The 16,193-nt window shown below is 37.6% G+C and overlaps 1 long non-coding RNA gene across 2 annotated transcripts; it reads right to left on the bottom strand.

The window, feature by feature from the left end:
* LOC104766634 lies at positions 14,432-15,737 on the bottom strand. 2 transcript variants are annotated; one of them, XR_002036702.1, is made up of 5 exons: positions 15,477-15,737; positions 15,335-15,368; positions 15,209-15,249; positions 14,990-15,082; positions 14,432-14,905 (listed from the first exon to the last, which is right to left on the bottom strand). It is a non-coding gene; the product is annotated as an uncharacterized LOC104766634 (long non-coding RNA). The 2 variants fall into 2 exon arrangements; XR_764083.1 differs by having other exon boundaries at positions 15,573-15,737.

Here is a 16,193-nt window from a genome sequence, read left to right as displayed (position 1 = left end):
AAAAAAAAAAAAAAAAAAAAATCAGAGTTTACTCTAAAACCATTCGTCGATTTAAGATTCCAAGAACCAACAAAGCCCAGTAATCGCTAATCCAGAAACCTACGAATCGAATTTTGTGATTATCCATCCATATAATATCCCCATTAACCTTAAGACCGACCTCTATCTAGTTCAACCAAATAAAATAAAAACCCTAGAAGATAACTCTCTACGCTGAGATCTACCAACCTGCTGCTGGAGAATTCGCCTCCTGTTCAACTTCATCTTAACCCTACTTCTTGTATGATTTGATTCTTAACTGGTGAAGTGTGCTTTGTGTTTTTTACAAATCGGAACCTAGGCGAGAGATTTCAATTTATTGACTTTTATTTGGCCCAAATCCATTTTCTATTACTCATTGATTGACGCCCAAACGTTTGCTAGCTTCGGTTAAACCAACCGTTCATTTCGGTTCAAGATATTTAGGGTTACATGAATTTTGAAATTGAAGGAAAAGTATATTATCCGTTCCGTTCGGCTTGATCCGGGTTTTGCTAAGAGTGTATTTATTGATCGGGGCAACTTCTTTGTTTTTGTTTTGGTTTTAATAAATCTTCTTTGGTTTGTAGGATACAATATCTCCCACTTTTGAGTTTCTTTCGGTTTTGTTAGTTGCTTAAGTCTCAGAAATCAATTGTAATATCAAGGTCTATTTATAAAAACCGGTTTTACTTTGCTTAATAACACAAATCATTGAGCACACTTTGTTATTATTTCAAAGTTAACAAAATGGTATCAGAGTCTTTGATACTAAACCACAAAGAAAATGAGTGACAATGATGCTACCAAACTTTGATGGCGATTACGAGCATTGAGAAATGCTCATGGAGAATTTCTTCGGGTCCAAGGAATGGTGGGATATTGATGTTGCGTATATTTGGATAATTCCAAATATCTTTATTATTTCTTATTTAATTATTTAGATAATTCCTTTTATTTTTCTAAGAATATTCAAGAACTTTTATTTTTATTATAAATAAGGCTTTTAGATGTAGGGTTGTATTCAGTTTATCGATGAATTAATGAAAAATGTGAGTTTCTCTTAAATTCTTGTTACGGCTAGAACTCGAGAGTTCTCAATGGAATAAGAAAACTTAGATTCTCAGACATTCTCAGACTAAACAAGATCTTTGCGTTATCTTAGCTTTTGCTACACCATTTTGGTATTAGAGCTGGCGCTTTGATTTCTCAATCAAGTATCGATTTTGTTTCTTATACCGTTTTCTTCCGACTTTTCTTTCAAATGGATCAATATCCATTTACTTCTATTGAAGATTGCGAAGGGTGCAAACAGATTGATGTTACTCTGGTCTATAACATATAATGGCAGATTTTTCATCCAGAATATCAATTCCCTATGCAGTTGTAATACAAAGATTTATCAATCCAAATGGTTGCTAGCTTTGATTGTTATGCTAGCAGATAAAATGCAATCAGAACTATGCAAGTCAAGCCAAACAATAAAACGGATTTTGTCTGACAACCTAGAATGAACAGAAATAAAAAGAATAAAACAAAGAACTACTCGACCGAGGTACACAATGCAAGCAATCGACTAGGTGATCAGGTGACAAGAAAATAAGAACAAAATGATGAACAACGCAAGACAACACACGATGCTAATGATCGAGTAGCAGATCGGGTTGGTGGTCGAGTTAGGGGTAAATGTTTAAACAATTAATATACGAAAGCTTATAAGGATGGATAATCGGTTCATAAGTATTCCTAATCAATCTAGAATGTTTTACAGGCCTCAAGCAATCTATTCCTTACACAATGAATCTCTAAACCTTGCTAATCCACTTTCATGGCAGAAATAATAAACCCTAATCACTTACTTATCCAACTCTCGTTGGAGAAACATGACCAAGCAGACATTAAATCCGATTCACTATTGTCAATAAATTACTTACTCATCTAATCTCTTAGGCTAAGTGAATAAATCTATGACATTAGTTGATTCAGACATTTCATCTAACATCTCTCGATGCAGAAATGCCTAGAATCTAATCTCAATCTTTCGGTCTGAAACTAGCATTAAGAACACTAATTCAGAAGGGAATTTTCATATAACCAATCAAACTAAAACATCATAACCGATTAAGAACACATACTAGCCTATCCCATCCCTAGAAACTTTGGTTCACTACTCAGATCTCATCACAAACAACATGAAAATAGAGATAAATATGAATTGCATTGAAAAATAATGAGTATAATAAAAAAATGCTAAAGAACAGGAAGTAGAATTACAAACTAAAAAAAGAAAAATGCTATATTTTTTATATAATATTAAACTAGTGATCCAATACTCGCTAGCCACCTGACCACATTCAAAGCAAACAGCGGAAATCACCATGCGTTAAACCAATAAATTAAATAACCAGTAATTAATTCCATAACAAATAAACCAATAAACCATTCAACATAAACCAAAAACCAGCAATCCTAGACAACATTCTAAGGACTCAACTCTAGCAACCTAACAAGAGCCTGACAACAACCAGTCGAGCCACTATAAAATCTTCCTCTTCATTACCTTGATTCCACGATCACACTTTGCCTTTACTTGCACCACAAACACAAATTGAGATGCATGAGTATTGTCATAAACTTTTAGTGAGGCAGTCCTCCCATCTATTGGGCTATACACACAAGCAATTGAGAAACTCCAACCAACAAACAACATTAAACAAACTAACCAGGAAGTTGGTGTTGACTCGATCGACACTGACAGAGATTGCATCGATCAACACCAACCCTGCATCGATTGATGCATGCTCGACAATTCGCGAAATCCCTTATTTGCCTCGATCGATGCATGCTCGACAATTCACGAAATCCCTAATTTGCATCGATCGACACCTCCACATGGCATCAATTGATACTCATAGGTCTTATCGCGCCGTCCTCGCACTGTGTCGATCGACGCAGATGCCAAGCATCGTTCTCCTCGAAGCTCCATGCGAGATCTCCGTTCCTAAGCACACCAAACTAGATCCAAAGCCACAAAGGACCCTCACAAAGCCTCAAGTACCATGAAAACACTCCAACAAACAAAGGAATCAACCCCATAACACATAAACACGAAAATCAGAGAATTATCAAACTTAGATCAGCCATGTTCATGCACTTACCTTTATCAAAGAAGATTCTGACTCTCTAACTGACGAATCCACACTCCTAGCAAGCTTCCCACACGATCCTAGCTTCAGATCCCTCAAGAACAACTAGAAATCTACAAAAACTCACAAGAACGCTCAAGAACACTTTTTCCTCTTTTTTCTCAGGAATCGACAAAATAGGATCCTCCCAAAGCCTAGGTCAACTTCCCCTCCTGATATACCTTGGTTTAAACCAAACCGCATCAAATCGTTGATTAAAACAAACCGAACAAACCTGAAATTAGGTTGTGTTGATCGATGCACCTACTGTGACGATCGACACACCTCCTTAAACCGACCAAACCGGTTCGCGGATGTTATAATTCTCCCCAACCAACATAGATTCGTCCTCGAATCTTGAACAACCATTAGCCAATGACTCTCGTTCAACCTTTTCCATGGCCAGCACCTCCTCTGACCGATCTACGAAGGTTACCTCTAGGCGATAGACTCACGTTCGAGGTATTAGTTGCTCTCAAATTTTGGACTTTCCTTTACTCATTGGTCTCAACCTTGAGATATTATTGTCTCTTTATCAGGCCTTAGCGTGTATGCCATAATATTGGCTCCTCATCGGGCCTAAACCCCCATGCCATAATATATAAAAGAAGTCCAATATTTGTCTCTCGGGTTACCACCCTACAGCGCACTCTCGGATCGTCATCCGAAGTTGATATACCAACCATACTCTCAAGCCACAAAGTCTCAGAATATAACAGTACTAGGGGAACTAAAGTCCTCTGATTTCTCTCTATTTTACACCTTTTTAGGTATCTTTTTAGTCACGTGTTGCATTGTATAGAGCATAACCTTAGAATTTTAGGTCTTTTTAGATATTTGCATTTAGGTTGTTTAGGGTGCTGTATTTTTGCATTGTTGCATTTTGGATGAAAATAGGTGTTTTGGAGCCTTTAAAGAGCAAGAATGAGGATGAACCCGATCATGTACCCGATGGTGTGATCATGCAAGAAGAACAACCCGAGACCTTAACCCGATCAAGCGGATCTAAGCTCAAAAGGAACTACCCAAATCCCAACATGAGGAGGTGCTCGACCCTATCCTCGTGTAGGTCTTTGGGAAATGCTGTGCAGCTAGGTCAAAGGGTTTCCATATATAAACCCTTCATATTTTCTCATAGGGAGGACGCCACACACGACACAGAGAGAGAGAGAGAACCGATTTACTTTTTACAAGCTTTGTCAGGATTTCATGTATTATGTTTTTGTGTTTCTTTTACATTGATTCTGCATTATGTTTTGCTCCTTTTCAATACGTCATCTACTTTTCTTCTATGGAATTCTTATTCGTTTATGCTTCTATGTCGATTAATATGAGATCTGAGTAGTGAACCAAAGTTTCTAGGGATTGGATAGGTTAGTAAGTGTTCTTAATCGATTAGGATGTTTTAGATTGATTTTTTTTTTACAATTCCCATATGGGTTAGTGTTCTTAATGCTAGGTTCAAACCGAGAGATTGAGACTAGATCTTAGGCGTTTCGGCACCGAGAGGTTTTTGATGAAACGCTTGAACCAACTAATGCTATAGATTTATTCTCTTAGCCTAAGAGATTAGATGAGTAAGGGATTTATTGACATTAGTGAATCAGATTTTAATGTCTGCTTGGTCATGTTTCTCCAACGAGAGTTGGGTAAGGAATTGATAAGGTTGATTATTTCTACAATGAGAATGGATTAACAAGGGTTAGAGATTCACTGTCTATAGAATAGATTGCTTGAGGTATGTAAAACATTCTAGATTGATTAGGAATACTTATGAACCAATTACCCCATCCTTAGGAGCTTTTGTATTTTGATTTTTTTACAGTTTTTGCGTTAACTTGATCCCCTACCTGATCTTGTACTCGATCACTTGCATCATATGGGCCTTTGAATAGTTCCTATTTATGGTCTTATTTTTTTTTCACCCGACCACTTACTCGATCCGGTACTCGATCATTAGCATCATGTACCTCTCTCGAGTAGTTCTTTATTTCATTCTTTTTTTTTTTCTCATTTTAGGTTGTTAGACAAACCCTTTTCATTTGCTTGGCTTGACTTGCATAGTTCTGATTGCATTCTATCTGCTAGCATACAACTATTTGGATTGATAAACCTTTGTACTACAACTGCATATGGAATTGATACCCTAGGTGAAAATCCTGTTATCAACTGCATATGGAAAAACCATTTCAAAACTTGCTAAATTAAATTCTTTTCATTTATTTCGTTCGGTACTGACTTGTTTGCTTTTTCTGCTTGTGTGTTTTGTGTTTCAGGTACAACCCAAACATCAACCTGATCTGTCACCTAGGTCGAGTTGACCATCGAGTACCTGCTCGGATACTTGTTTGTGCATTCAAACACGGTCCAAAGGTAGCCAACACCTCAGTCATTTCATCGAAAACATCAATAGACCTCGACTACTCTGATAACAACAAGTACTGCAACCCGTTCAGACACCACTTGAGGAGGATATGAATCAGAAAAACGGTACACCTGCCCCTCAAGAGAGGACAAACATTGGTGCTGGAGAAGCTCCAAATACTCAAACTTAGAGGCATGGTAGAGCCTCCTGCTGTTCAAAATAACAACTTTGAGATCAAGAGTAGTCTCATACAGATGATCCAGAGCAACAAGTTTCATTGATTGCTAATGGAAGACCCATTGGATCATTTGGATGAGTTTGATAGGCTCTGCAGCCTCAAAAAGATTAATTGAGTCAGTTATGATGGCTTCCAGCTGAGACTATCCCATTCTCTCTTGGTGATAAAGCACACATGTGGGTGAAATATCTGCCTAAGGAGTCTATCACCACATAGGAAGCCTGTAATAAAGCATTCCTCGCTAAATTTTTCTCCAACTTCAGAACAGCAAGGTTGGGGAATGACATCTCCTGTTTTGTTCAGAAAAATAATGAGACGTTCAGTGAAACCTGAGAATGTTAGGGATATGCCAACTGGTTCCCGCCTCACGGATTCAGCAATGCGTCCTTACTCAGCACCCTCTATCACGATGTAGTCCCAAAAATCAGGATGTTGCTGGAAACTGTCATCAATGGAAACTTCCACAACAAAGATGTTGATGATGATGGACACTACAATGAGGACTATGACCGATCTATCCGTTCTTTAAGGAACGAGGACGCGAAGTACAAGAGAGACATGAAAGCCCTCAATGACAAGTTTGACAAAGTACTCCTCGGCCAACAACAAAACGTCAGCTTTGTCTTTGACGAAGAGCAGTTTCTGCAGTAGGATGGGGAGTATGTTCATCTTGAGGATGTCCATTACATCAACAATTAGGGAGGCTACAATAAGGGCTACAACAACTTCAAACCAAACCAGAATCTCTCCTACCATAACCCAAATGTTGCAAACCCTAAGGATCAGGTCTACCTTTCATCCGCTCAGGGAAACCCAGCCCCACAGAAGTACTCTGGCGGATATCACCAGCCAATGGCTCCATCAGGTTTCCCACCACATCAGGCACCACCCAATCCACCCCTAGAAGCCGACTTATGCGGTTTGATTCAGCAAATCACCCAGGGGCAAGCGACAATGGTAATGGACACCGCCAAATAGTTTGTTGAGATGAGTAACAAGATTGATTCTGGGTACAACGACCTCAATGCTAAGTACGATTCTTTGAACAATAAGTTGAGGTATATGGAAGGACAGACTGTAACACCACCAGCTCCTAAACCGGGCCATCTTCCGGGTAAAGCTGTCCAGAACTCGAAGGATTATGCTTCTGCTCATGCCATTTGGGTACACAACGTCAATGACAACTTCACTGAGGACAGTGATATTCTGGAAGGGGAGGATGTGGATCAGAGGCAGATCAAAGAGCAACATGACTGCCTACCCGAGTATCAACTCGATCAGTGACCCAGCCACCTGGATCGAGTTAACCATCGAGTTTGTGATTGGGTAAAATGCTCAGAAAAGGAGGTATTCATGACCGATGCACCACTTGATAATAAACCTGGAGCTTCACCCGATCACTTGGATCGAGTGAACCATCGAGTAGACGTTTGGGTGGCAGAGCAAATTCGACCTCTTACAACCAAGGAAGAATAATTGGAGAAAAGATTCAGGGCTTCCCTTGATATTCAACTAGAAGCACTCGCAAAGTGTATCTCCACCCGAAAATCCCCTGCTCCTAAGCTTTTACCCCCGCATGCTCTCAAAGAAGAAATAATCCGAGAAACCGCTCAGTGGGAGGAAGCAGCAAAGGAAGCCGTTAGGGAAATTGGGAATGTGATTCTGATGAGTGGTGTATGTTTAGATGTAGAGCTTAGGATCCAGGAGAAATTGGACGACCCTGGTTCTTTCTCGCTTCCATGCTCGATGGGCCTTCAAATCTTCACCTACTGTTTGTGCGACTTAGAGGCTTTAGTTACTGTCATGCCTCTTTCAGTTGCTAAAAAGATGGGTTTTAATGATTTTAAACCTAGTAGCCTCCACTTGATCCTAGCTTATAGGACTATTAGGCACCCCCATGGTGTTCTAAAGAATTTGCCCCTTACGGTTGGAAAGGTGGAGATCCCTAATGACTTTGTAGTCCTAGACATAGATGAGGAACCTGAAGATCCATTGATCCTGGGAAGGCCATTCTTAGCAACGGTTGGTGCTATGATCGATGTAAAGAAGGGACAAATTAACATTAGGCATGGAGAGCACTTCAAGATAAGATTCGACATTAATAATAGAATCAAGAGACCAACTATTAATGGCCAGGTCTTCTCCACTCAAGTGCTGCCAAGGATCACAAAACAATGCCAAGAGATGCAAACTGTATTTTCTGAAGAACCAGGAGAAAAAATTGAAGAATCACTGAATAAGTCCAATGCACTAGAGAGGGTCTCCAAACGTCTCTATCCCAAATACAATGTGTAACATCCCCAAATTCTATATGTGTGGGCCACTTTGAATTTCAGTCCATTAACGACCCGATTAGAGAAAAGTCTCAAAAGGGAAACGGAAATCGAAACCCTAAGAACATAGCAACTTGATCCTTGTGTCTTGAGCAACGTGGATGTTCTCTTGTTGTGTTGTTATTGGAAAAAGAGAGGAGGAGAAAAGAGAGCCGTGAGGAGAAAAGAAGAGAGAGAGAGAATGGGATGTGTAGAGAGGGGAGAGAAGTAGACGTCATGGAGCTTGTGGGAACACTGGTGGGGTCTGTTTTTTTATGTCATGGCCGTGGAAACCCTCGGTGGTAGTGGAGAAGCAACGCCGGAGTAATTGGGACGTGGAGAAGAGAAAAACAAGAAATAGTTAAGAAGGAAATAAGAACAGTTTGAAGAGACGACATTGGAGACTCGTCAGACGCCGGATTGGACATCGGTTTATCTATCTAAAATCACCAGCGCGTTCACTATCAAGCCATGAGCTCGTAGCAACTGACAGAAGTCCGATCGTAGTTATATTCAAGAAGTTATGTGGGTTATTTCATGCACAAGCAATATCTGAAACAGTCCGAACCTGCAACCCTAGAAATCAGATTCGAGGTTTTCTCCTTGGAACAGCGTTTGGTGGCCCAAATCTTACCTGATCGAGCTGAGATTTGGTGTGGAGCTTCAAGGTATTACAACCTAAATATTCAACGGTGGGATCGTGAATTTAACGGTTACTTAAAGTGTTACCCGTGTGTTTCTAAGGCTCGTTTGTATAGAATAAATGGTGACATCATGATGTTACAGCTTCATCCAGATATGTAAGTTCTTCTTTATATTTGTTCTTTTGGCGTATATAGTTTATTTCATGTTAGCTTGTCAAGATTATGAAATTTTATAACATGCTTAATTTTAGGCATTTACAAAAATTTAATAATTGAAAATAGAGGCTTTATTAATTGATAAACTTGCATAAATAAACTTGAGAAAATCTCAGCTCTTATTTGAAAGGAAAAACATAAATTAAAAAAATAGCCTCTTTAACTATTGGACTTCATTTTTTGATCACTCTGGTCATCTGCTTCATTTTTTCAACCTTCTCAATCTTGACTCCCTGTAGTATATAACAATCCGTCATCTGCTTCATTTTTACAATCTGTCATCTGCTTCATTTCTATATTACAATCTTGATGTCCAACCTTCTCAATTTTGACTCCCTGTAGTAAATTTATAAAATAGCCTCTTTAACTACTGGACTTCATTTTTTGATCACTCCGTCATCTGCTTCATTTTTTCAACCTTCAAATTACATAACTTCTTCGAAGTAGAAGTCTGATCAGCCAGCTCCATGGCAGCCATGGATGTTGATACCTTCCTCTTAGACTGGATAGATTCTGGTGAAAGTGATTCCTCAGATGGTCCACCACTGTCGGTCAACATTAGGACTCCCTGTAGTATATTACAATCCAATTATTTATTTTTCATTTGTAGCATAGATTTTAGTAAAGTCAGTAAGAAGTGAATATTATTTAAGTACCTTCTCTGCCGCAGAAACCCCAGAATTACCGGCCAAACAACCAAATGTGTTGTTGGTGTCCTATGTTTAGAAGAGAATCACAAACTTTAATATTTGGTTTTGGAATATTATAAGGGATAGTAGAAAAACCTGCTGTGAGTCCTTGTCAGAAAACTCATTGATCAGTTCACCATTGGTGATGATCTTGAAAACCTTGTAGGTGTCATGTTTGTAGACAATATTCTCCTTATCAATACCAATCTTAAAGAAATAGGTTTTTCCGACCACTTTAGTCACTTCAGTAGGATTGCATCAGACTCTTGAATCTGCATAGTTCATAAGTAGAAATATTTGATTTAGAAATGATGTTTTAAAGCAGAGGAATAATATTCTCTAAGATTCAATAGTTTCTTTTATGTCTACCTCATTTCGGTCTTCAGGAGCCAGCTCAGTTGCAGTCTGACCGATAATCTGTTGTGCAAGATTGTCGAAGAGTAAGAAGTTGGTGGTCCCTGTGTCATCAGAAACACGGATGTGTAATTTAAACTTATAGTCAAAAGAAAACATTAAGTAATTGATTAGCATACAAAAATTATTAATATTTTATGTGAGGATGAATTCAAATTAATATGTTTTTACTATATATTGAACAAATGTATACAGGAACTGTAATTACGTAAAAAGACATACCTAGTGAAATAGCACTTTCAGGAGACACAGTTTGTTGTGTTATAGGTACCGTTGTTGGTCTTAGGTGTTTATGAGCTGTGAACAATTGAGAATTCATTCATATGTCTATCGTGCAAGAAACAATAAAAAAATTTATGTTCATTTTATCTATAAGGTAATTATAATAGGAACAAAGTTGTTATTAGCATAAGATGAAAATAAATGTCTTACCGTTTAAAGATTCATCCCTTATGTTCTCGACAAAATTGTTAGTTCCAAGTTTAGAATATGATTGTCTTATATTCACTTCAGACAGATTGGAGGCATCTTGTTCAACAACAATCGAATCTAGAAAAATTGGAACAATAGTTCTACTTAGTAATGAAAAGGTTTCAAGGCTGAAATGGATAAATATTGAATAGTGTTTAATATTTAATGTACATTTCTAAGATTCTAGACGGATGGATGATATGAATTCATGACCACCACGTGATGAGTAAGATTGGTTTACTTTCACGGGTGTGAGATACTCACAATGGTCATTTACAGAAGTTACTGTGAGGTAAGGTGAGGACGTCAAGGATTTGGACATCGATCCTACCACCAAAACCGTTGAACCAGATCTTTTACCACATCTTATACCAGAAATACGAGAAGGTCCTATGATGCAATCAAAGGCTAAACAGCTCAGGAAGAGGTTTGACGTAGCCGTGCAAGACATTGTAAGCTCCCTAGAGCTAAAGGACGTCAACTGGTCTATACCACCATCACGCCGCCACAACGGATATGATCACATTGTCGACTAAGATCTTGCTGAAGACTTCACCCAAATGAGCCTTGATCAAACCAATTCCCCAGGTATGAAACCTCTTTGGCAGGTCAAGGAATCCCTAGAAGCCAAGAGAAGACGTTGGAGCTGCAAGGGACGTGCAATACAAGCTTCACCTCCGAGAGCAATCAAGATAGTAAAGATCAAGACCAAAACATAGAGGATATGGACGAGCATCAAGAGACTGATCAAGATACTCTCGAGGAAATCTAAAAAGACCCTTACTTCAAGAAACAAGCCAACAAACAAGTACAAGATAATAACCCTGAAGTAGTTCATCGAGTAGTACAAGAAGTAATTCAGAAAACATCTGTTGGGCCTAGATCGCATCCAGGTAAGTTTTATTCAATAGTTTTTATCTTTGCAGGTCCAATAAGCCCCAGCAACAGCTAGAAGACGTGCCCATCATGAGAGTTTAGGTCTGATTAGTATTTTCTTTATTTTGTATATTTTTATTTCCAAAAACGATGTTTTTTTGCTTGATTTTATTTGTTTCCTTTATTGCGTTATTTTACATTTAATTTCAGCCTTAAGCCTAGCTAGAGGACTCTTATAAAGTCCCTCTGCAGCAGTTGTATGATTTTTCACCTTTGATATTTTTCTTACTTCTTCTATTCGAGTGTTCTTGAGAGAATAAGTTTGTTCTTTGTCTTGTGTGTGCGATACCACAAGGCTGAGTTCATGTACTGTATTAGAGACCAATCATATCTCTATGGTGTACTTCATTCCGCCAACACTTCCCTTTTTCCGATTCCATATGAGAGAAGCGACCGCCATCATGTGAGATCTTCATCTACGACAATATTTCCTTCACAAGAGAGAAGCGACTGCCAGGTTGTGAAGCCATCGTCTATCCTGGTAAAAGTCTCACCATCAAGTTTTGTATCATTTGGTATCAGAGCATAGCTCACATTGTTCCCTTGCCAGGTTTATCTTTTCCATTTTCTTTCGATTAGTTTTGATTTGTAATTTTGTTTCATTTAAGTTTTTTTAAAACAAAAAAGATTATTAAAAACCGTTGTTTGTCACAGCCTTGTCTCTATAGGTTTTCAGTTTTATTTTCAAACCCTAAATCAAAAAAAAAAAATCGCAATTTGTTTCCTTAAGTCGTGTGCTAGTCTATGTACTAGTTGTTGTACTAGTTATTTTGTTTTCAGTTATTGTTTCAGCTTTTATTGTCTAGTATTGCTTCTCAACCTTAATATGTGTAAAAAAAAATTATTTTATTTTCTTTGAAAATTTCCTTTCCAATTCCTGTGGTACATTGATTCTTTGTTGTTTTCGTCTAACTGCAGATCGCTTTTAGACACTCACAATGGGAGAAAACGCAGACATACCCCAAGATGCCATGATGCAAATGATAAGAACCCTCACGGAGCATTTGAGAGGACTTGGCAAAAAGATAGGCCGTTTGGAGCAACCTCAGCCGAGGGTTGATGTTGGACCAGTCCCGGAAAAAAGGAATGTCCGCGACAAGGAGGAAAAATCCCTTGACATGGACGACGATGATGATCCACCACCAGACCCATTAAAGCGTCAACATCAACAGAGAGAAGATCCTTTGATGTGGAACCAAGCTCGAGAGGTAGAACGACGAGAACAAAACCGAGATGTCAAACTACCACTTCCTACTTTTGCTGAAAAGTCTAATCTGGAGGCTTACATGGACTAGGAGAGACGTATGGAATACATATTCTAATGTTATGGCTATGGAGAAGCTCGGACGGTAGCCCTAGAATCGGCGCAGCTCACCGACAATACCTTGTCTTGGTGGGATAGGGCAGTGGCCGATAGAAGGAAACAACGGTTTGCTACCATCAGCAGTTGGATAGACATGAAGTACCTCTTAAGGTTGATTTATGTCCCTGATCATTATCAACGAGACTTACAAAAACATTTTAGAAAATTGTTTTAGGTAACAAGGACCGTGGACGAGTATTCAAGGAGTTCGAGAAGCTCATGAACTCTTTCGAGCTGGAAAAATCGAGCGAGTCCCTAATGGCTCAATTCATTGACGGCTTGCAAGAGTGTATAGCCAAAAAGGTGGAGACGTCTAACAAAAGCAGCCTAAATGAACTACTTCACAAGTTATACAAGTGGAGCTGCAAATCCAGCGTAAGATGTCTTTAAGGAATCGTACCATAAACAACACAATTTGGAATGCAAGCAACAACCGGAGCATAGATAATAACATCATTATTTTATCCATATTAGTTATAGTTTTCATATGCATTTATGAAGAGTTTGAGAAAATGTCATGATACTTAAAGTGTTACCCGTGTGTTTCTAACGCTCGTTTGTATAGAATAAATGGTGACATCATGATGTTACAGCTTCATCCAGATATGTAAGTTCTTCTTTATATTTGTTCTTTTGGCGTATATTGTTTATTCCATGTTAGCTTGTCGAGATTATGAAATTTTATAACATGTTTAATTTTAGGCATTTACAAAAATTTAATAATTGAAAATAGAGGCTTTATTAATTGATAAACTTGCATAAATAAACTTGAAAACATCCCTATCTGAGAAAATCTCAGCTCTTATTTGAAAGGAAAAACATAAATTTAAAAAATAGCCTCTTTAACTACTGGACTTCAGTCAAACCGTTGCACATCCGTTTACAGGTAAATAAAGAGTATTTTTTAATATCTCCTTACCGTGATCAACTTCGGTTCCGTTGTCACAATACAGGCTCTAACTCAGATATTTTAACTAAAGTAGACATAACATGTTTTAATAAAAAGTTTTATAATATCATCATTAAGAGGTTTCTAACACAACATTAACATATAGTAGAACTATAAAACCTAAAAAAAATCATAAACACTTGGGAAAAAAACAGAGACACACAGCCGTATAGAAATATTATGATGAGTTGAACTTGTAAGCTCATGATAGAGATCATTAGGTATCATATCAAAACCTTCCCTAATGTATAGGAATGAACATGTGAGACTACAAAAAAAAAAAAATTGTATTAAATTTTCAAATTTCCATTAAATTTTTCTACAAAAAAAATTACTAAATAAATCCAAACCTTCCCTTATGTATAGGAATGAACTTGTGAGACTAGAGTGTCATTGGCTCCCATTCAATCATAATTTCAGTCATTAATCAATTTCAGCCTATCAAGGCGATCATATTTCTTAATGAAGGGGTGCTGCATTCTTTCAAAAATTATATATAGTGTTCGTTCAATTGAACCGCAAAATAACGACGGACCAAATTTCATTCAACCTGAGTTCTGAGGAGGATTATACAGACANAAAAAAAAAAAAAAAAAAAAAAAAAAAAAAAAAAAAAAAGATTGTAACAAAATGTGAACATGTCATCTTCAGGATTAAAGAAAGAGTCTAATATATAATAAGATTTCTGGAAGGACACAAGGTCAGAACGCATTCGCATCAATCCTATCCTCTCATCATATGACTTGTAAGTAGACAGACTTGAGTCCGAAAGGACGACACGACAACAAAGTCAAACCCAAATTAGATAATCATCACGGATTCGCATTAATCCATTCCTCATTAGACTTGCAAGTAGGCAGAGCTCAGAGAAAGTCATATCGCTCAGCCCTCTACAACTCATTCTCTCCTTCCACAGCAATAGTCTCTCCAGCTCCACAGAAGGGGATTCAGCTCTTTGGCTATCGTGTTCTATCTGCATTCGCAATAGTGATTGTACTTCATCAAACACTGGTGGTACTTGATCATCTTGTGAGCTTGTAAACGTAGATAGAGGAGCATTTTTTCCCGCCATCACTTCAGCCTGTTCGGGGCGCTGTGATATCTCCTGTCATATAACAAGATGTTTGAAACATTTTTTCACTAGTAGGAGAAAAGAGAAATAAAACTCAAAAAAAAAATATTTCCGAACCTCATCCACAATGAGCACGGCTTCCTGTAGATGGGTTATCAGTTTTTTGAGCTCAGGGAACTCAAACCTTGTAAATCCATACCAGTCCATCTCCTGGGAAGGAATGAACAGCACAAGCGGGATCAGAGCAGAGCTAATATGAACAGCATTGAAAAGAAGAAACAACATAGAACAAACAACAACAACAACATGTGAATGAATGAGCTATAAATATTATACCTGTTCAAAAGCCGTAATCTCTTGAGTTGGCTCTCCATAGACTAGGAGGTTAAGGAACAATTATGTGAGTAAGCAAAACCAGAGAAATATAAAAAGGTGAAAAGAGAAGAGGGTAGATATTCAAACCAGTGAATCATCATGTCCTTCTTTGTCTTCAAATCTGGAAAAAGTCAGAGCTTTTATTTAGGTTAAACTGTTGGTTTGATGATTACAAGCAGAGAGGACTAGAGGAGAATCATGAACCAACAAACCAACACTTAGAACCTACCTATATAGCCAATTTCCAGATTCAGATTCCCTAATTGCCCAGTAGTAAATAGCTAACCCTAGAAAATAGAAGAGGAACATTAGTTGTTCGATCTACCTGGTGCTGCCGCAGTAATCGCAGAGCACCACCCCCACCTTCTTCGTCCTCCGATCTCTTCGCCTCCATTTCAGCTTCTTCTTAAACAAAAACGGTTTCATCCTATGGAAGAAAAGCCTGAGATAGACGGCGATTGCCCACTCGCACGACAAGGAAGACAAGAAAAAAAACTTGTACATTTTCTATATTTTATATATATAACTAGATTATCCCTAGCAATGTATTTATTGGTTAAATATATTATAATTATATAACAATTGTTAATTTTATAGTTTAAATTTTAAATCATATAATATTGTAATATAATTTATTTTTTACATAATATTTATAAATCAATTTAATTAGATATGTCTATTATCTAATACCGATAATGTTAACAAAATAATGAAATAATGTTTTATCCATGTAGCACCAAATTAATTGATATTTTAAATTTATATAAATATCAACAAAACCCGTCCCGCTATATAACTCCGTCCCGAGATATTTTAACTTGCACTACATCATTTTAATTTTTAATATTTATTGTTTTGTATTATAAATATTAGATTGAGTTGATATGTTATTTATTAAGATTGTAACCATTTACATTTTATAAGATTGCCGCTTCTTATAAAGTTT

This window comes from Camelina sativa, chromosome 19, assembly GCF_000633955.1.
Source record: "Camelina sativa cultivar DH55 chromosome 19, Cs, whole genome shotgun sequence".
Taxonomy (NCBI): Eukaryota; Viridiplantae; Streptophyta; class Magnoliopsida; order Brassicales; family Brassicaceae; genus Camelina; species Camelina sativa.
This window is presented reverse-complemented; position numbering and strand designations above follow the sequence as displayed.